A 20,546-nucleotide genomic window follows, 5' to 3' on the forward strand; every position below is an offset into this window, starting at 1 on the left:
TCCCAGGATGATAAATTTCCTAGGAATGGGATAATAGTGCTAGAAATGGTGAAGACAGTAGAATTTTGAACCTGAAAAGCCAAAGACTGTTTTACACCCTGTTTTGCCCAGAGAGGTTGAGTGAATACCTGGCCTGAGCATCGCCAGGGCCCTCTGCCTCTGTGAGTCCCTCCTGCCCCTTGGTGCAGCACTGCCTCTAGCTTTTTGTTAGAACATGATTTCCATTGGGGCTGCTGAAGACAGGTCTGTCTTCTCTGTAGTGTTGGGCAATAGAGCAGCTTCTGGGATGGATGACTGTGCACAGGTAATTCTCAACATCTGCACACCTGCAGGAGCAGGGCCCTTACCCTCCTAGGTGTTCTGAATGAGGGAACAGGTAAGCTGGAAGAAGGAACTCACACATTCAGCCTTCACTCCCAGCCACGTTGTGGCTCTGGGGAGCCTCTTGGAGACATGGCCATGACCTTTCTTTGTCTTTAGGACATCTTCATTGGATGCCCAAGACTCCTTCACTAATGGGAGCAAGTAATTTTAACACAAAACTAAATGTCTCCTACTGCTTTTCAGCTCACTTCTAACAGGAGATGCCAGTGAAGACTCAGAATTTAAGAGACAAAGTAGTCACCTCAGAAAATCCATCAGAATGCCTTTAAAAAAATAAACCAACTGCTCTCACTAGAAATAGTTACAGCCAAGGGCCCTGTGTCCATAACGTTTTTTTCTTTGTGTAACAGAATTTCTTTATGCAACACGTTCTAATTTGCGTGTTCTGTCTCCTGCTCACCAGCAGACTTTAAGACTTTAAATTATCTCATGGTTTTTCTTTTAGTTTAAATTCAGATAGTAGGATAGCTCCTGTAGATGAGGCTTTAAATAATTGCTACATGCCCTTGTTCCAATGAGGACCTTACACGCAAATGTGTGTTTTTAGGGGACTCTTTGTTTTTGGAACCCAAACCCACAGAGTTTGTGGAAGGACGTCTGCATCATTTCAATGTTTTTATTTATTATGCTGCAAGCTGCTTGTTTATTCTCCTCTTTTCCCTTCCTCCTTCTGTCCTCCTCTCATGAGAGGGTTAATGCTGCATTGTGGAATTAGTGCAATTTGTTCTTCTAAGACATGGCAAAGGCCCCATCAAAGTAGTCGATAGTCAAGTTCTAGCAATGAGAGTGATTCCTTCAGAGCCTCTCTTGATTCTCTTTAGGGATTTTCTGTGGCATTTAAAAGGAAAGTGAAATATGGGTTTTAAAAAACGATAAATACAGTCTTACCAGTTGATTTCATAATGAGAGGTATAAGCCATTGCTGGGATACATTGGAAGGTGCTCGCTTTGTACTCCTGAAAAACCTGTAATCAGATGGTCACTGTCTTGAATTGTTAAAATACTGTTACCTGCAGTTTTTAGAAATTTATTTTGATATTTAAGGACATCTAAGGATGTATATTTAATTACTGCTGCTTTCTTTTCATTTGAATGAAAAGTGGTGGATTATATAACAGTTGCCACTAAGGTATAGTTTTCTTAAACATGAGTTTCATGGATGTTCAAAATTTTGTTTCTGAATGTGTAATACAGATTAATAACAAGTCATTACTCTTAGATCTTGGGCAGTCAGAATAATTTGAATTTTGAGGGGCAGCTTTAACAGCTTCCCACTTAGGATGTCCTAGAAAATGAGGGCTTGATTACAGCAAGGTTTGTGTGTATGGCTTGTTTTAACCCAAATTCGCAGGCTGGAGCTATATCTCTGGCAGTGTTTAAAGTACTGTGGAGGTGAGTGGGTTGAGCCAAATCAACTTCTGAGGTTTAGGTTTCTTTTTTGCAGTGTTTGTTTTTCTTTCCCTTGCCTGCTCACTTGACCTTCTAAAGGGCAGAGAAGGAGAAAATATTGTTAGAGTACTGGGTGGGTGAAATGTAGGGTCCTGGAGAGCAAGGGTGTTATCTTTGCACTGTTTCACATAACGAGTGCTGGTGAAGACTCCCTTATTGGTGATGAGGTTTGGGACTCCCCCCCCCCCCCCCCCCAGTACCCTGGCTGCTGCTAACTCGGCTTGCTGTGGGGGTAGAGCTGGTGTGAAACGGCCAGTTCTTTTTCTTTGTCAAGTCTACAGGTATTGAACCTTGCTACTTGCAAAGGGCCGTAGGAGTTGGTGGGTGGGGAGGGAAGGAAGATGCAAAAGCAATAATCGATCTGGTCAGTGCCTAAAGCAACCTGTAGTTGGGTTAGGAGACAGAGCACACACAGTGACTTGACCTGAATGTGCACGGTGCACTATCAAGTGAACAATGTGAGTTAAGCTGAAAGTGCCTATGGGGAGGGAACCAACCTGATGGATTTATCTGTAAGTGGATTTTCCATGGTGCCTTGACGATTTTAAGCATTGGAAAGAAGAAAAGGAGGAGGTCGTGTCAGATTTAAATTATTTGGCCTATCAGATATCTTTGCTATAAATAGTTATAGTCTTAAGAAAGCCTTCTGCTTTTTTCTTTAAAAGTCATATTTAGGAGGAATATAATTGACAGATTGTGTTTTACATATTTTATAGGTAATTTTGTATCTAATTAAAAATTACTGAAACAACATACTATGAGGATTGTAGTGTTTTCTCTATTACCAGCTTATTTATGGCTTTGTATCTTGTCAAGAGTACTATTTTTTTTAAAAAAAGATTTGTATCTTGCTAGGTAATTAAACAATGTTTACAATTAATATATGTATATTTAAATAGAGACAGGGTCTCGCTGTGTAGCCCAGGCATTCTTGAACTCCTGGCCTCAAGCAGTCTTCCTGCCTCCGCCTCCCAAAGTGCTAAGATTACCGTTGTGAGCCACTGTGCCCAGCCCAATTAATACCATCTAAGGCATTGTCTGAGGAACTTTCATTTTTGTTTGTTGTGGGGCCAGACTTTGGGAAGAAAGTATGTTTGATAAGAATTTATCAGATAACCCATTTATTTATTTTTTTGGGATAGCATTTTCTTCCCCTGCTTTGGGATGTCTTTTGGTTACTCATTACTTGAAATTTGCCAAATTTAGGGTGGTGATGATTTTGGCCTAGTTAGAATTTCAAACACCGCTTCTGTCTCGCCTAAAGTACAGTTGGAAAAACTTCTTCAAGGAGAAATTCTCAGCCCCTGAGTTCTTGGCAGGAATCGTGGCCCCCATCACAGTGTAGCCCCCCACATGGGTGAGGTCTTGATGTCCTGTGGCCAGGCTGCCCCAGGCCCCAGGAGCTTTCTGATTCCTCTGAGCTGTGTGGATTGGCTGACGTTCTCAGCAGCTGCAAAGTAACTGGTCTTATAAAGCAGAACCTGACAGGGTGGCTAATTCTTGACGTTTACAGGTGGAGAGGGAAGTGAACCTATTGAGGAAAAACCTAATCTGTTAAAAAAAAAATAAAAAAACCCAAAAAACCCGAAAGTCTGGATTGTATATGTCTCTGTCAGTATTCTGTAAGCACAGGGGAAAAATTCCTTCCTCACAGGGTTTGTGGATGCCAGTCATAGTTTACTGGTATGGGGCCATCTGTGGCAGCATGGCTGCTCCCAAAGCCATGCAAATTTATAAAGCAAGGCAGCCAAGGGGACTGGTGAAAATGAGTTTATAGCATGAATGGGGAACACTTAAAGGAGAAGGTGCTAGGTGTAAATGTCTAAGCCAGGATGGAACAATTAGGGCAGTTCAACTTTTATAATTAACATTAAACTCCCAACGGAACTTCTCTTTCACTCTACTTACCTTCCCTGGCCCAGCACATCTTATCCTTCACCTTTCCCTCAGGAAAAATAACTACGAAAGCAGTCTGTGAGGCCCTGTGTGGGTGTCTGGCCAGTTCCACTACTTCAAAGATTCTCTGTCTCAGTTATTTTTATTATAACCACAGTGTGTACTCTGGACTTTTGAAATTTGTAGCTACAACCATGCTATTAATCTTAACTTTAAAAACTAAATATTCGCCCTCTCTACCTGGAGCTCACAGACAACCTAGTCCATGCAGGAAATGATAGAATAGAAGCTACTCCTGAAGACTTTAGTCTTGGGGCATGTGAAGCCAAGGAGTTTATTGGCCCTTATTGAATTGATATTTGGAATCTCTAGAATTCTTTGAGTCTTGATAAGGGCCATGAGATCCCAATCTTGGATTAAGTTTTGAGAAGAATTCTATTGGAGATTTTCTGTGTTGCAGAAGAGAAGACCATTCAAGGGACTCCCAATTTTCTCATTCCCTGGAGAGTAAGTTCCCTCTTGTCATTTGAACTGGCAGATTTCTTTTGTGCCAAAAAGAGATAAAAAGACGTGGTATTTCCTACACCTCCCAGCGTGATGGGGCTGCCAGGATGTAGGTTTGGGGAGAGCAGGGACCTCATGGGACACATGCAGGGAGAGATCTGTAGTCCCCTCGTGTTGGGAGGTGGTGGGGTTCTCCTGCTGGAGATGTTTTTGTCTGCAGTGAAAAACAAGGCATCCTTTCTGATGCTTTGTCTGGGGGTGGGGCACATGTGGCAAAATAATCTTTTTTGAGCTGTTAAATCTGAGTCTTTTACTTTGTGTCTTCTTTTTCTGGTATTTCACACAGGAACCAGGATGCTTGTAAGGCCTTGCCTTGGGGATATTTGCCTGGCAGGAAACTGAAGCTGTTTGAAGTTGAGGCTCCTCTCAGTTGCTTTGTAAAAAGTTGAAACCTACAGAAGAGAGAATGCTGTGTGTCCTGGTGTGGAGAGTGGTTTGTTTGTTTTGAGGGAAGAGGGAGAAAGTGAGCAGATTTCCCTGGGCCAGGAAGGGAGTCAAGATTAGTGGGTCCTGGGTTACAGGGGTTGTGGCCCAGTAAACCTTTTGGTGGCAGCATGGGGTAACAGAGGACACTGGCTACTTGGTGGGCCTGGGGAGGCTGGACTTTAGACACTGAGTTTCCTGCCTGGCAGAGGTTCAGGTGCCATAGAAGCACAGATATGCTGATTTTACGGGCCTGTGGGTGACCATGAGGATTTTGGCAGCAAGCACAAAAGTCTAGAGGCCCTTTGCTTTCTGTGACATCCCAGGAATAGCTCTGAGGGATCAGTTTCTACCATAGCCCTTGGAATCAGAATGAGTTTGATCTCAAGAGAAAAGTGGCCAGGCATGGTGGCTCATGCTTATAATCCAAGCACTTTTGGAGGCTGAGGCGGGAGGATCATTTGAAGCCAGGAGTTCAAGACCAGCTGGGCAACATAGTATGACCCAGTCTCCCTAAAAAAAAAAAAAGAAAAAAAAATTAGCTGAGTGTGGTGGTGTATGCCTGTAGTCCCAGCTACTTGGAAGGTTGAGACGGAGGATTGAGCCCAGGAATTCGAGGCTACAGTGGGCTGTGATAGCACCACTGCACTGCAATCTGGGCAACAGAGCAAGATCCTTGACTCAAAGAAAGAAAGAAAGTGTTGAGATCCAGACAGACTGAAAAGGATCTCTTATCTCAAAGGCCATGTTTTTCCTTCTATCCCTCCCATTTGCCTGCCCTCAGCAAGGTGGTTGCTTCTTGCATTTGGCATTACCCAAAGGTCTGTTAATGAACTTACCCTTGCTGTGTTGTGGTGTTTTCTCCCCTCTGCAGACTGCAAGCTACATGAGAGCAGAGCCCTTGCTTGTCTTATTCATCTTCATAGTCACAGCAGTTGCCTCCCAGTATGCAGTAAATCTTTGTTGAACAAATAAATGCACAGAGGAAAACTTTATTCTGCAACTTAAGGGAAGTTGAAGCTCTGAAATGAATGCCAGCCACTCAGAGACTGATAGAAGAACTCTAGGAAAGAGGTCCCTCACTTTACCACATGGATCACAGGCAGGTGCGGTGCATACATTTTTCACATTCAGTCCATGTGACCCCCCCCCACCCACCGACCAGCCCCTATCAAGGTGAGCAGTTCAGAGCTGGATTCAAAGAAGAGATGTTTTAAATTTTTTCCCTTAAATTTTAAGTATTATATGTTCAAATAATACATAGGAATTAGTTTCTAGACGTCTGGCATTCTAGCTGGTCAGTTGTCACCCATTAGGCAGAACTGTCTGGAATAAGACCAGCTCAGGCTGGCTGGACATCTGGGGCAGGTGTCTCAGGGCTCCTGGTTCTCTTCCCCAGGGCCTTCTCAGAGTGCTGGTTGAGGAGGGTGAAGCCCAGAGCAGGCCTCTTTGGAGGTGAAGGGCTTCTCTTTTGGATTGACAAGTTCTGTAAAACCCCCAAGAAGCCAGGGTTTTGCTTTCTGAGGCTCCTGAGTGGCAGCTGGCAGGGACCTCTGTGTGAAGGGACAGCTTAAGAGAGTGCCTGGACACTGCACACTCTATCTTCTGAATAGGCACACATTTCAAAATGTTTGCAAAAGCAAATTCTGGACAAGAAGAGTAAGACTTCCTTGCGTAAATAATAAGTGCTGCCCCTTTCTCTCCTTTTACTAATAAGTTTCCCTGACAGCACTGCTTGCTGGCAGCTCTTCTCTACATTTGGTTGCTGAATTGCAGTGCTCAATTATCTGTGTAATAACATGCTATAAAAACATAGAAAGCCAGGAAAAAATGGTTTTAACTAAAGTGGTTGAGCCTTGAAAAGAGACACCTTGCACATTCACATCTGGACTGAAAGGAGAACATTAAATCTGTCATTAATGATTTAATTGACTGGATTTTTTCCTAAAAGGTAAAGGAAAGCATTAAAATGGAGTATGAGGCACTCAAATTACCTTCCAATACAACCAGAAGCAGTATCTCATTAAAATGTTTGGGTTTTCTGATGCCATTAATGAGAAGTGATTCTCTGTGGCTGTTTAGCTTTTGAAAATGTGGCTAGTGCATCACAGCATGCAGTAGGCCTCCAAGAAGGCCAATGCTGGGCACCGCACAGGTGCTTTTTGTACATTATGGCATTTAATTCCATCCTCAATCTTGCCAGTAAGGTGGGGAATATCGCCATTTCCTGGTTAAGGAAAGTGAAACTTACAGAGATTAAATTTACTCATGATTCACATGATTTCAAAACCAGTGCTCTTTCACATTTCGGGTCAGTAAAAGCAGAGAGGGGTTATTATTATTTTTTTTCTGTTTAAAAGTTTCTCATGAATGGACATACCAATTTATTGACAGTTACTTTTAAAAATGTAAAAGATTATGTAGAGTGTAAATGCTGAGCTGTGCCTGAATTCCTGGCTCACAAAATTGTGAGTTACAATGAAACAGTAGCGGTTTTAAGCCTCTAAACTTTGGGACAGTCTGTAGCACCCAGTAGATAACCATACCCTTTGTTCTTTCTGTTCCTCTTGTCCACACGCATGCTCACCCTTTCTCTACAGTCCACCCCTCCCCGTGGTACACCCTTGCGGAGCTTACCATAGAAGCACGGATTTGGAAAGGCCAGTGACCATGAACAAAGTAAAACATGAACGCATACTAATAAAGGGAGAAAGACAGTGCTCAGGAAGGCCAGGAATGCAATAAGCAGAATATTTAGCCTATGTTCCTGGCAGCTGGGCTTGGATAGGGAACTAGGTGCTAGGGCAGTATTTTTGGTCCCTGCTTTGACTCCATTTGAATCCCCTATGGAGCTTTGACATTGTCTACACTGGGAGACCCTGATTCTGGGAGGAATCGGGGAGACCCCTGACTCCGCGTGTCTATGTGTGTTAAAGGCCTGCCAGGTGGTTCTGTGAGTTACCAAGGTTGTAGGAGCACTGGCCTCCTGCCTGTTGGCTTGTGGAGAAAGAGAATCTTTACTGCCGAGTGCTCTTTCCTGCCCACGGCCTTTTCTGTGCAGGACCTATGCTAGATGCTTGCACACATCAGACCTTTGATCCTCACAGCAAGTCGGTGAGGGTGCAGGGTAGTAGCCCTGTTTTATAGGTGAGGAAACAGGGATTTCAGAGAACTCAAGTCACTGAGTCTTCCAGTAAGTGAGAGGGACAGGATTTGAACCTGTCTGTTTTCCTTTCAAGTGTCTGACTTTGTTACTGTCTGATTTTCCCTGACCTTCTCCCTCAGTGTAACAAAGGATGTTGGACACTTGATTCTACTTGCATTGTTTGTGACTATTTTTGTAACATGTAGAAGACTCTAGATTTTAGTGTGCGTGTTTTCGCTTAAAAGCATACTTACAAATTTATGTCACCACCCCAGCCTAACCTGTTGGATGAACATTAATGTCTCATTACAGAACTAAACACTTCCCTCTGTATTGAGGGGAGACAGACACGCTGGTTTAAAAGGCTTCAGATTAACTAGATGTGACTTTTGATGCTTACCCTGATCATTTTTGAGTGGCTCCTCAAATAGCAAGGCAGCTATTAAAATTGTTATTCCCATTAGGAATATTGTGCTTTTCATTTCTTTTAGTAGTCTGAGAATTGCTAGTGCACGTTTTATAAAAAGAAAAGGATTTTTTTTTTTTCTGACTTAATTTTGCTGAACTGATGGATATTTGAGTATGTGAAGAGAGAGGAGACAGAGAAGGAAGCCTGCCTATCTCCCTTTCCAGGGCATGAGTGTCTTTCTGTGGTCTGTAAGCCTGGAAAAGAGTGTTTTCCAACAAAAGCACCATTTTATAAATATAGTATTCTTTTCTTGGCAATGCACTGAATGCTAGCCTGTCACCCCAAGTCTTGTGGAGGGCAGTAGGGACAGTGGAAATAAAAGAAATTAGCAGGTGAAGAGAACACTTGTCTATCTAACACTTTTTTATCATTTGTTAGTACTTTGTTCCTCAAATAGAAGTATGGCCATTGTGAGAGAGTAACTTTTCGCAGGAGTAACTATAGTAGACAGTTTTGCATTTGGGGATTTACCGGGGGTTCTGCTTCTGAACCTTTGAGCTCTAAACACATCAGGGGCTTGCTGGGTACCGAATTATGCGTGTGCCACTCTCAGAGTAGGGACTTGGTGAGTGAGAGCCCCAGGGTATATGTATTTCATTCACTCGGAGCTGTCAGGTCTTATCAACCTTCGTTAGGAATATTTTTCTCCCTGAAAACTCATAAAAATTCATGTTGTAATATCAATGCCTGCAGGATCCTGTGGAATTTTGTTGAGCTGCTTATACCCTTTTCTCCTAATAGAGATATAGAGAATGATACATTCTCCTCATATACACGGGTGCAGATGTGTGCTTGTGAATCTATACAGGAAGCTCATGTATGTGACAAAGTAAGTTTGTTGAGGGGAATGAAATAAACTAATTTTCCCCCCACTGAGTCAATATGACTAAGGTATTTCTGTGCATAGTCTCAGAATACTCCATTCTGGGGAATATTTTAAATTTTATTAACCTTGTACATATTTTGCCAGATTCCTATTCAGCATACTTCTTTATTTTATTACCATAGTGATGCTCTGTTTACTCATATATCTGGAAAGAAAATAATTTAGTAGATTTAATTTAAAAAATTTATATCAAGGTCACCTTTTTGTTGTTTGAAACAATAGATTTGTAAATTCTTACCAGCACTGTATATCTACTTAGCCCTATAAAGAAAAAAGTATTTTATATATATGTAAATATATGTATAAAATATCTGAAAGTAGGATATATACAAGATATATAGATACAAGATATATAGACTTTATAGGATATATATTATACCAGAATTTTAGTATTTTAAATATAGGTCTTGAATGAAAGACTTAGGTTGCTTTCTGTTTTTTCATGGAGTAAGGAAAAGGGTAGTACTTAAAAATAGTTGTTACCTGATGATTATAGTTCATTGTTAGCAAAATATTCTACAGGACACATCATATCCCATTATGCTGAAGGTGAAACCCTGGTATAGTAGAAGGTGGATGCTTGTGTTTTCTTTAGCACTTTCACAACAAAGCAATTATATTGTATTACATGTAAATATTTGTGAGTGGGGAAAATAGATAGAAGTCTACAATACTACTTTCCCTTCACATTAAAACCGTATGAAGTTATGCCTACAAATTAAAAATATTATAAAAGCTCAGTACAGTTTTAAATTTTCAACAAAGTTCTGTAGTACTTCTTTATTCGTAATAATGAAAAGTATCATTGTGTGAAATTGGTATGGGCACATTATCTCTAATATTTGCCGTTAATAATGGCATTCAACCCTAAGTGATGGCTTTTAAAAAAACAACAAAGTATGGCCTTTAGTAAAACAAAACAATATGTCACATGTCTGTAGAAATGCTGTAGTAGAGAAAAATTTAGCTCTGTGAGCAGTAGTCTCATTTATGGGAATGGTAATTATCTGTAAGTTGAGACTTAACATTTTTGTAGATTTTATGAGAAAATATTTGCTAGTCCTTGTTTTTTACATCTTTTTTTCTCCTACCTCTGTGTCTGTCTATCTTTTCTCCACCTCATATGGGGACAATTCTGTTTTTACAGGTCCTGATTTCTTTTTTTTAATGTCTCACCGGAAGTGATAACTCATTTTGTTAGAATGGTAGGGAGCTCAAAAGTGGAAGATTGTGACTTTAGTTGTGGCTTAATCAGCCCAAGCAGGTGCATTCTAAGTAAAAGAGATACTGTTTTAATGCAAATGTCCCCCCTAATTCAGAGAAAGGGAGACATGTATAGGAAATGACACAGCCGTTAAGTCAGAATTGTTTCTCAATAGATTGGTTTTTTTTTTTCCCCTGAATTCTCTGTGCACCAGCAGCAGTGTCCTGTTAAAGTGAAGAGAGAGATAAATGAAGAGGAGTTGAGGATGACTGTGTTGATTTTTTGTTCTGAGGGATCAGAAATACTTAAGAAAAATGAAGTCAGAGATTTACATAAATAGGTGGTAGCCTCAGTAGTGTCATGTTCATTTTAGAGTAGAATTTGATTCTGGGGACCTCAAATAACAGAAGATGATTATATTCAAAAGGTCCAAAGCCCTACTGTAAAGCAACTTTAACTTAAATGGCATGTGCCTTAACAGAGTGGCTTTATAGTGAGGTTCTGGAATTTTTCTCATTCTTTTGTCTCGCAGTGCTATTGTATGAGTAGCAGTGAGAAAATGTTTGGATAGCATGTCTAAGAACCAGAGCATGCAGAGAAAACAGGGCTCTTATTCTACTTTGCATCTTAGTTAATTTGGTTTTTAGAGAAGCACAATATTTTGGCTTGAAAGGCATTAGCCATATCTTCTTATTTACTTGAGTGGTGGTTACAAGAGTATTCTATATTTATTTATTATACTTTGCTTTTATGTTTTAGGTACTTTCTGCATATTTCACAATAAAAATGGTTTAAAAAGATCACTAGTGTGTTCTAGACCTTTCAAGTCAACCATACCAATTTATTCATTCTTCCATCTACCCAACAAATACTAATTGAGCACCTACTGTGCATCGGGTACTGTTACTGGCACTGGGAATACAGTGATGAACAAAGCAAGCAAAAGTCCCTGGTCTCATGGGGTTTATATTGCATAGAGAAGAGACAGATAATATGTTAGGCAATGGGTTAGAGCAGGAGTTGACAATTGTTTTCTATAGAGGGCCAAATAGTAAATACTTCAGGCTTTGTGGGCCAGATGGTTTCTGTTGCAACTACTCAACCCTGCCACTGTAGTGTGAGAGCAGCTATAGCCAATGTGTCTGTGAAAGGGTATAGCTGTGTTCCAACAACACTATTTACAGAATCATGCTGCAGGCCAGATTTGGCCCACAGTCTCCATAGTTTGCAGACCCCTGTGTTAGATGGTAGTGCACCCTAAGAAGAAAAATAAAATGGAATATGGAGTGCTGGGGTGTGGGGTGAGGGATATTTATAGTTTTTGACAGCATGGTCAAGGAAGATATTTCCGTGAAAGTGACTTGTGTGAAGATTTGAACAAGATGATGTGTTTGGACAAGTGTCTGTCTGGAGAGAAGGGGAAACGGCAAGTGCAAAGGCCCTGAGGTGGAACATATCTCAAGAATTCAAGGTGTGGTAAGAAGGCCAGAGTGGAGCAGAATGAGTGTGGGAAAGAGTTGTAGGAGCTGAGATCAAAGGCTAGGAATGAAGTGTAAGGCCATGTCATGTCACTTTGTAGGTCCTTGTAAGGCCCACCCCCCCTTTTTTTTAAAGCTTGGAAGTCAGTTGCATAGTCACTGGAAGGTTTTTAGTAGAAGGGTCACATGACCTAATTTTTAACAGGCTCACTGGCTTCTGTATAGATAATAGAATAAAGAGGTTGGAGTGAAAACAGAGAATCAGTTAAGAGGTTACTGCAGTCATCAGGTGAGAGGTGATGGTGCTTGGAGCAGGTTGACAGTAGAGGTGGTAAGAAGCAAACAGTCTCCAGATGTGTACTGAACATAAACTTGACAGAGTTTGCTCACAGAGTGAAAATGGGAGATAAGAACTGGAAAAATCAAAGAAGACTTCTAAGTTTTTGGCCAGGTGAACTGAAAAGGGTAGTGTGCCATTTATGGAGTGGGGAAGATGTAGGGCAACCAGCCTAATGACAACCTTGCTGCACAGAATCCCAGACCCAATAAAGCACCCTAGTGAGATGTCAAGCTAACCAAAGTTATGGCATCTTCTGAGTTTGTGTATGCGCTGGTGGCCATAGGTGTCCTGTTCCTAAGGCTGCAGCTTGTGCTGTCCGTGGTGGGGTTTGCTCATAGCCTTCAGTCTGGTGCTAAGTTATGAACTTTGTGCTACTATGGGTCCCTGAGAGTACTGAATTCCTATGGGACAGGTGAAGATGACACAGATCCTTTGGGTGAATCCCTTTTGATCCATAAAGTTATCAAAAGAAACCCTGATATCCAGTGGGTCACCAGGGAAGCCCTCAAACACAGAGAGATGTGTGGGCTGTCATCTGGTGGCTACAAGGGTTATGGCCTTATAAGAACCATGGTTCAAAAAACTAATACCAAGCCCTCTTAAATGCTTTTCAAAAAGTAGAAGAGGGAACATTCCCAGACTCATTTTATGAGGCCAGTGTCGCCCTGATTCTAAAGCCAGACAAAGATACCAAAAGAAAACTACAGGCTGTAATCCCTGATAAACATAGATGCAGAAATCCTCAGTAAAGTACTAGCAGACAACATTCAGTAGTACATTTTAAGGATCATACATCGTGACCAAGTGGGATTTATCCCTGAGATGCAAGGATGGTTCAATGTACATACAATGTGATATGCCACATTCACAGCATAGAAGATAAAAACATTTCAGCAGATGCAGAAAAAATATTTGACAAAATTTAACATTATTTTATGATTAAAAACTCTGAACCAAATAGGCATAGGAGGAACTTAGTAAAAGCCGTATATGAAGAACCCACAAGTAATGCTATAATCAGTGGGCGAAAACTTAGTTTTTCCTCTAAGATTTAGAGAAAGATAAGGATGCCATATGTCATCACTTCTCTTCAACATTGTACTGGAAGTCCTAGGCAGAGAAAACAGACAAGAAAAAGAAAAGGCATTCAAATTGGAAGGGAAGAGGCAAAATTATCTGTTTGTAGATGTCATGATCATATATACATAGAAAATCCTAAAGACTCCACAAAAACTGTTAGAACTGATCAGTGAATTCAGTAAAGTAAGATTAAAAATCAGCACAAAAACAGTGGCATATCTATACATCAACGATAAAGTCTCTAAAAGGAAAATTAAGAAAATCTCATAAGAAAAAGAATAAAATACTTAGGAATCAAGGAGGTGAGAGACTTGTACATTTAATTATAAAATATTGATGAAGGAAATTTAAAACATAAATGGAAAGGTCTCATGTTCACAGATTGGAAGAATTAATATAAATTTTTTTTTTTTTTTTTGAGACAGAGTCTTACTCTGTCACCCAGGCTGGAGTGTAGTTACACGATCTCGGCTCACTGCAAGCTCCGCCTCCCAGTTTCATGCCATTCTCCTGCCTCAGCCTCCCCAGTAACTGGGACTACAGGTGCCCACCACCAGGCCCGGCTAATGTTTATGTATTTTTAGTAGAGACGGGGTTTCACCATGTTAGTCAGGATGGTCTCGATCTCCTGACCTTGTGATCCGTCTGCCTCGGCCTTCCAAAGTGCTGGGATTATAGGCGTGAGCCACCACGCCCGGCCTGTTAAAATGTTTATACTACCCCAAACTACAGATTAAAAGTAATTCCTATCAAACTCTCAATGGTACCTTTTACAGGAAAAGAAAAACTACCCCTAAAATTTATATGGGACCACAAAAGACCCTGAATAGCAAAAACAATCTTGAGCAAGAAGAACAAAGCTGGAGGCATCAAACTTCCTGACTTCAAATTATATTACAATACTATAGTAATCACAACAGCATGGTACTGCTATAAAAGCAGAGATATTGGCCAATGGAACAGAATAGAGAGCCCAGAAATAAACCTACATATTTATGGTCAACAATTTCTATAAGTGTGCCAAGTGTGCAATGGGGGAAGGATAACCTTTTTAGCAAAAGAATAAAATTGGACCCCTGTTTCACACCGGTCACAAACATCAACTCAAAATGGATCAAAGACTTTAACATAAGACTTGCAATTGTAAAACTCCTAGAAGAAAACAGGGAAACCTTCATGACCTTGGTCTTGGCAGTAATTTTTCGGATATGGCAACAAAAGCGAAAATGATATTACATAAAACTAAAAAGCTTCAGCATAGCAAAGGAAATAATCAAAATGAAGTGGTTTTTTTTGTACATGCAAAGCTCTAGAGCACTACCTTGCATACAAAAAACATTAATTCTCCTAATTCTGGTGGTCTCCCTCAGCTCACTGTGACACTTGGCCATATTGTTGCTTTCCTTCGTGTGTGTGTGTGTGTGTGTGTGTGTGTATCTGTCTTCTCCAGCAAGATTGTATTGAATATGGGATTTAGGTTGAGATAAATGAAAAGACAACCTACAGAATGGGAGAAGACTAACCTCTCTTGCATTCAGTTTCCTTCTGTGGTCTTTAAGCCTGCAGAAGGATGTTTTCCAACAAAAGCACTATTTGTAAATACAGTATTCCTCATGGCAACACTATAAATGCTGGCCTGTCACCCCCATGACAAGGATATAACCCTTGTTGAGTAAAATATTAGCAAACTGTAGATCTGATAAGGGATTAACATCCAAAATATATAAAGAGCGAATACAACTCAATACCAAAAATACAAATAATTCAATTAAATGGGCAAAGTACCTAAATAGGTACTTGTCAAAAGAAAAAATTTAAATGGCTAACAGGTATATTTAAAGGTGCTCAACATCTTTCTTCATCAGGAAAAAGAGTCAAAACCATAAAAAGACAACAGATAAATGTTGGTGAGGATGTGGAGAAAAGGGAATCTTAGTACACAATTGGGAATGTAAATTAGTGTAGCCATTATGGAAAACAGTATGGAAATTCATGAGAAAATTAAAAAAGGAAGCACCATAGGGCCCAGCAATCCTACTTCTGGTTATATATCCAAACGAACTGAAATAAGGATCATAAAGAGATACTTGCACCCATGTTCTTAGCATTATTCACAGAAACAAAGATGTAGAAACAATCTAAATGTCACTCAAGAGATGAGTAAAGAAAATGTGCTATATGTGTATACAATGGAATATTATTCTGCCTTTAAAAAGAAGGAAATCCTATTTGCAACAACATGGATGGAGCCAGAGGATATTATGCAAAGCAAAATGAGACACAGAAAAATACTGCATGATATAATGTAATGTAGAATCTAAAATATAAATAATATAAAATCTGAAACTTATAGAAGCAGAGAGGAGAGTGGTTATGGGATGATATTAGTCAAAGGGTACAAAGTTTCAGTTATGGTAGATGAAGTTCTGAAGATCTGATGTACAGCATGGTGAAGCTAATATTGTATTATATACTTAGAATTTGCTAAAAGGGTAGATCTTAAATCTTCTCACATACACACGTGCACAAATGGTAACTAGAGGTAATAGAGATGCGTTTCACAATATATATGTATTCCAAAGCATCAAGTTGTACCTCTTAGATACATACAGTTTTCATGTTCACAGTATCTAAATAGAGCTGTTAAAGAAAAATCATGGGTTCCATGCACTACTGATGGTTCTCACTGTATATCTTGAAGAAGGTGCAATACTCTTCTGCTGCACTGTTAGTACATTTAAGTAACATGTAAAATACAGCACCAGTAAGCAATTTATGACAGTAATGTCTGCTTAAAATGTTCTGTAAATTCTCAGCTAGAACATTTGCAAATTGTTTCCCAAATGCATTGCAAATTTGTGACAGTTAAAGTGCAGTAATGATTTAAAGACTGTAAGCAGTGTTTCCTGTTTCTCATAAGACAAATGCTGTGGTCTTACCTTTGTCTTATTAGAGAGTTTTGTGCCAGTGCTGAAAATGCCATGCTGTAAGGTATAAAAGGTATAAAATCCTTTCAAGGGGTGAGGGTTGAGATTTCTGTTAAACACCTAAGTGGAGATGTGAGAAAAAAAGCTGGATAAAAGCCTGGAAGTCAGGAAGGGACACCCAAGCGAGGGATGTTTGGGGAGTCCACTGGTAGAGAAAGCTGTGGGACCAATGGGATCACTGGGATAGTTAGCAATGCCCAAGGCATTTCATGGCTTACAGATCAGGGAGATACGAAGTAACTAGCAAAGGATACTAGGTCAAATGACCAAAGATAGGAGGTTTGTTTTAGTCTGTTCTCATGCTGCTAATAAAGACAAGTGACACTGGGTAATTTATAAAGGAAAGCGGCTTAATTGACTCAGTTCAGCAGGGCTGGGGAGGCCTTAAGAAACTTACAATTAGGGCAGAAGGGGAAGCAAACACGTCCTTCTTCACATGCGGCAGCAAGAAGTGCCAAGCAAAAGGGGGAAAAGACCCTTATAAAGCCATCAGATGTTGTGAGAACTCACTATCACGAGAAAAGCAGCATGGGGATAACTGCCCCCATTCTTCAATTACCTCCCACCAGGTCCTTCCCATGACACGTGGAGATTATGGGAACTAAAAGATGAGATTTGGGTGGGTTCATAGCCAAACCATATGAAGGTTTAAAAGGAAAATGGTGGTGTCCTGGAAGGCAAGTAAAATGGTGTTTTGAGGAAGAGGTTGTGATCAACCATGTTCAATGCTACTGATAGGAAGGCAAGACTGAGAAGTAAGACTTCGCCAGGGTAGCAGTCATGGATGACTTGGTTTAGAACATTGTAGATAGAGGAGTGGTGTGTTCACGTGAGAATTTTTAGATGCTGCAGTGGCTGCAAATAATTAAACTCAGCATATGCAATTTGGGCATCTGTGACGTGCATTAATGACTGCCATCTTTCTTCTAACCATTTATCACAGTCATTATCATTTTAGTATTATTACAGAAAAAACTTCTTATAGCAAAAACTAGAGTTTATCTGTTTTTTAAAAAAAGCTGAAATGGGGAGCTGTAAAGCTGCTTTTACAACATTTTCATTGGTTTAATCCCAGTTAAGTCATGTGACTGTGGGATCTTGCATATTGTCACCCCAGTTTCACTGGGTTCACACCATGCTCTTTCAGACTTATTGGAAGTTTGAACAGATTAAGTACCTTTCAGCTCCTCTGGACAAAATGCTGTCTGTGCTCTGCCCCCCACCCTGTCCCCACCAATTGCTGTTTTATGTTGCTAAAAACAAAACTTTCTTTGATTTTTAAAATTTTTTTAAATTGATTTTTAAGTGTTTCTTTTTTGTTTTTGTTTTTTTCTTTTTTTAGAGGCAGTGTTTTGCTCTGTTGCCCAGACTATATAGTGCAGTGGTGTAATCATAGCTCACTGCAACCTCAAATCTCCTGAGCTCAGGTGATCCCTCCCACTCTAGCCTTCCAAGTAGCTAGGAGTATAGGCACACACCACCACACTGGCTAAATATTTTTTATTTTTTGTAGAGGTGGAGTTTCACTATGTTGCCTAGGCTAGTCTTAAACTCCTAGGTTCAAGCGTTCCTCCTGCCTTGACCTTCCAAAGTGCTGGGGTGGCAAGCATGAGCCACGGTGCCTGGCTTTTTTTTTTCTTTTTCAAGTAGGCTCCAGAACTACTTAAAAATAAGGTCATTGTGAGTAGACCAAAGATGTAGGGGGAAATTGCTGCTTATCTATTTAGCTAAAATGACAACGTTGATTATTTACAGTGATTTCATCTAACGCAGTCACGTTGAATTCCTTCCTATTGATTATAGAGGGAATTCTACTTGTGCTCAGAGGATAAAATTAATAGATTAGGAAATTGGAGCAAAGGAAAAATTATTATTATTATTATTTTTTACCTTCAATCAACTTGCCCCAGCAAAGGGAAAATTAAAGATAGAGGGGCAGGGGGAAAGTCATGGTGAAGTTAGCATACAAGAATGTATGACAGCAGATCCTATGTATTTGCTGGAAGAGGAGGGCCAAACTTGCTTCTGGATTTCGTAGCATTATAACAGCCTTGGCAAAGAAGGAAACATGATTATGTGATTCAGTGTTCTGAAAGCAAAAGCAAAGCAGTTACTCAGGAGAAGCAGAGCTTTTCTTGGTGTTGAGGTCTGATAAAATTTTCCATAACATAGGAGATATTGAATAGTGAATGTACAGTGTCCTTCGCAATGTCCCTGCAATAGATAGTCCAGAGTTACCTAGAATTGTATAATATCTTACACTGAGAGATCATGCTAAAAGCATGATTACATTAGGGACGCAAACAATGTTTTTATTTTTTGGAGAAAAACCTTCTCAGCAGATACTGGTATTGTCCGCTTAAGGTCATCTTCATGTGCTTTGAAAGCTGAGAGAGAGAGTGCAGGCTGAGATCTTTTGGAAATTGAGCCTGCATTGATAATCACCAATATCCAGGGACAGGGTGCCAAGGAAGGCTGGGATTCTTACTGGAATCCCTTTAGATAAAAAAACATACTTGGCATATAAAATATGTTCTCCTTGCACCCAGATTCCTGAAGAAGGCTTGTTGCAAATTCTGGTTTTGACACTGGTAGTGTTACTGCAAACTAGAAGAGGTAAGCATATTTTCAGGGAGATCTGCATTTGATACCTGTGCAGTTAGCTCTGTGATGGGCCTGGCAGACTTGTGCCTTGGCCTCTCCCTTTGGAAGCCTTTTTCTTTCCCATCCCAGCTGTCCTGCTCTGCTCAAGTTTTAGCAAATTACTGAGAGCATTTCATATTTAAGATTTTGAACCATTTCCACCTGGGCCCACACATATCTCCATTTATCTCAGTGAAGGAATTTCAAGTGGAGCTTCAGTGTGTTTTTACCACATTTATAGCAGCTGCTGTCTGCCTATCTCCCGTTCCATTGGTATAAATTGAAATGTGATGGAATACTCTTGAGATATTATCAGATCACAAGGAATTGTCTGCCCATGGCCTCTGGCTGCTGGGAGCTGTTGAAAGAATGGGAACTTGTGGACTAATATGAAAACAACTTATTAACAAGTTATTATTAGTGCTCAATAATTTTAACCAACTGGAAAGATGTCTATGAGTAGCTAATATTCACATTTGAATAGGAATATAGTTTTATTATCGCTTCTTGGCCTTTTGGCTAAGATCAAGTGTAGGAATATAGTTTTATTTTGAAACTTTGAAATATTTGCCTTAACTATTAACTTGTAAGTAACTTTGAAATATTTGCCTTAACTATTAACTTGTAAGTAACTTGTAAGGATAGAGTGATGGGCTTTTTCAGAATAGGGTAAAATGTTTAATAACAATTTTTAACTTTGTTGGGTCGGATCTTTATAGATAAGAAAGGACCATACTAGGGAGTGGTTCTCAACACTGGGTGCATATTAGAATCATTAGAGGAACTTGGAAAAAAAAAATCCTTGGTCCCACTGTCTAGACCAATCAAATCAGACTCCTGGGAATGGGGCCTAGGTATTGCTGAAGTTCCCCAGGTGCTTCTGATGTGCAACCAGGGTGAAAACCACTGCTCTAGGATGTTACAGATTCTGGCCGTCAGAATGCGGTGATGTCAAACCGTAACTTTTTGGTTATAAAGAGTTAGTAAAGTCTTTAAAACGTGATCACTTTTGTTCTGCAGCATTATCATGTCAACTCCGCATCCTGTTTTCATCATTTTGGGAAAATTATGACTCTTTAAATACAGTGGGGAATAGTTATAATTTTGGATTTTGTGATTTGCGGGGGAGGTGACTTGGGTAGCATCTAGACTGAAGTTTATCCTTGTTCTGTCTTGAAAAGGAGACTTCGTTATAGACGGCATAAACAAAGTTGTAAGGGGAGTTTAATATAGGTGAGAAAACAAATTTACAAACACTTTAGAGTTATTGAAATTTAAAGTATTCACATATTATATTTATTATTTTCTCTAAAGGTTCTATAAGGTTCCACCTGGCAAATCTCATTAACTGGTTTTTATCACAGTATGTATAGTTAAACTCAGACTATTTAGAGCTCTTTGGGAAAACATTATTATCTCAGTTTTCTCAGATAGCTTATCCCAGCAGAGAACATTAGTACTTAAAAATAAAGAAGTGGTTCCATAGAGCGATCTCTCTGAATCTCAGGTGCCTTATAGATTTCTAGATAATTAAACTGTTTAACATTGGCTCAGGAGTAACATTACAGACACATGTGCTAGGCCGTAAAGGTGTTGCA

At 40.0% G+C, this 20,546-nt stretch overlaps 1 protein-coding gene and 1 pseudogene across 4 annotated transcripts in view; both read left to right on the plus strand.

The window, feature by feature from the left end:
- MAST4 (microtubule associated serine/threonine kinase family member 4) overlaps window positions 1-20,546 on the plus strand; it is a 576,418-nt gene that overhangs the window by 12,970 nt on the left and 542,902 nt on the right. The window lies entirely within an intron of this gene.
- LOC116275192 lies at window positions 19,448-19,596 on the plus strand (annotated as a pseudogene).

Source organism: Papio anubis, chromosome 5, assembly GCF_008728515.1.
Source record: "Papio anubis isolate 15944 chromosome 5, Panubis1.0, whole genome shotgun sequence".
NCBI classification, from domain to species: Eukaryota; Metazoa; Chordata; class Mammalia; order Primates; family Cercopithecidae; genus Papio; species Papio anubis.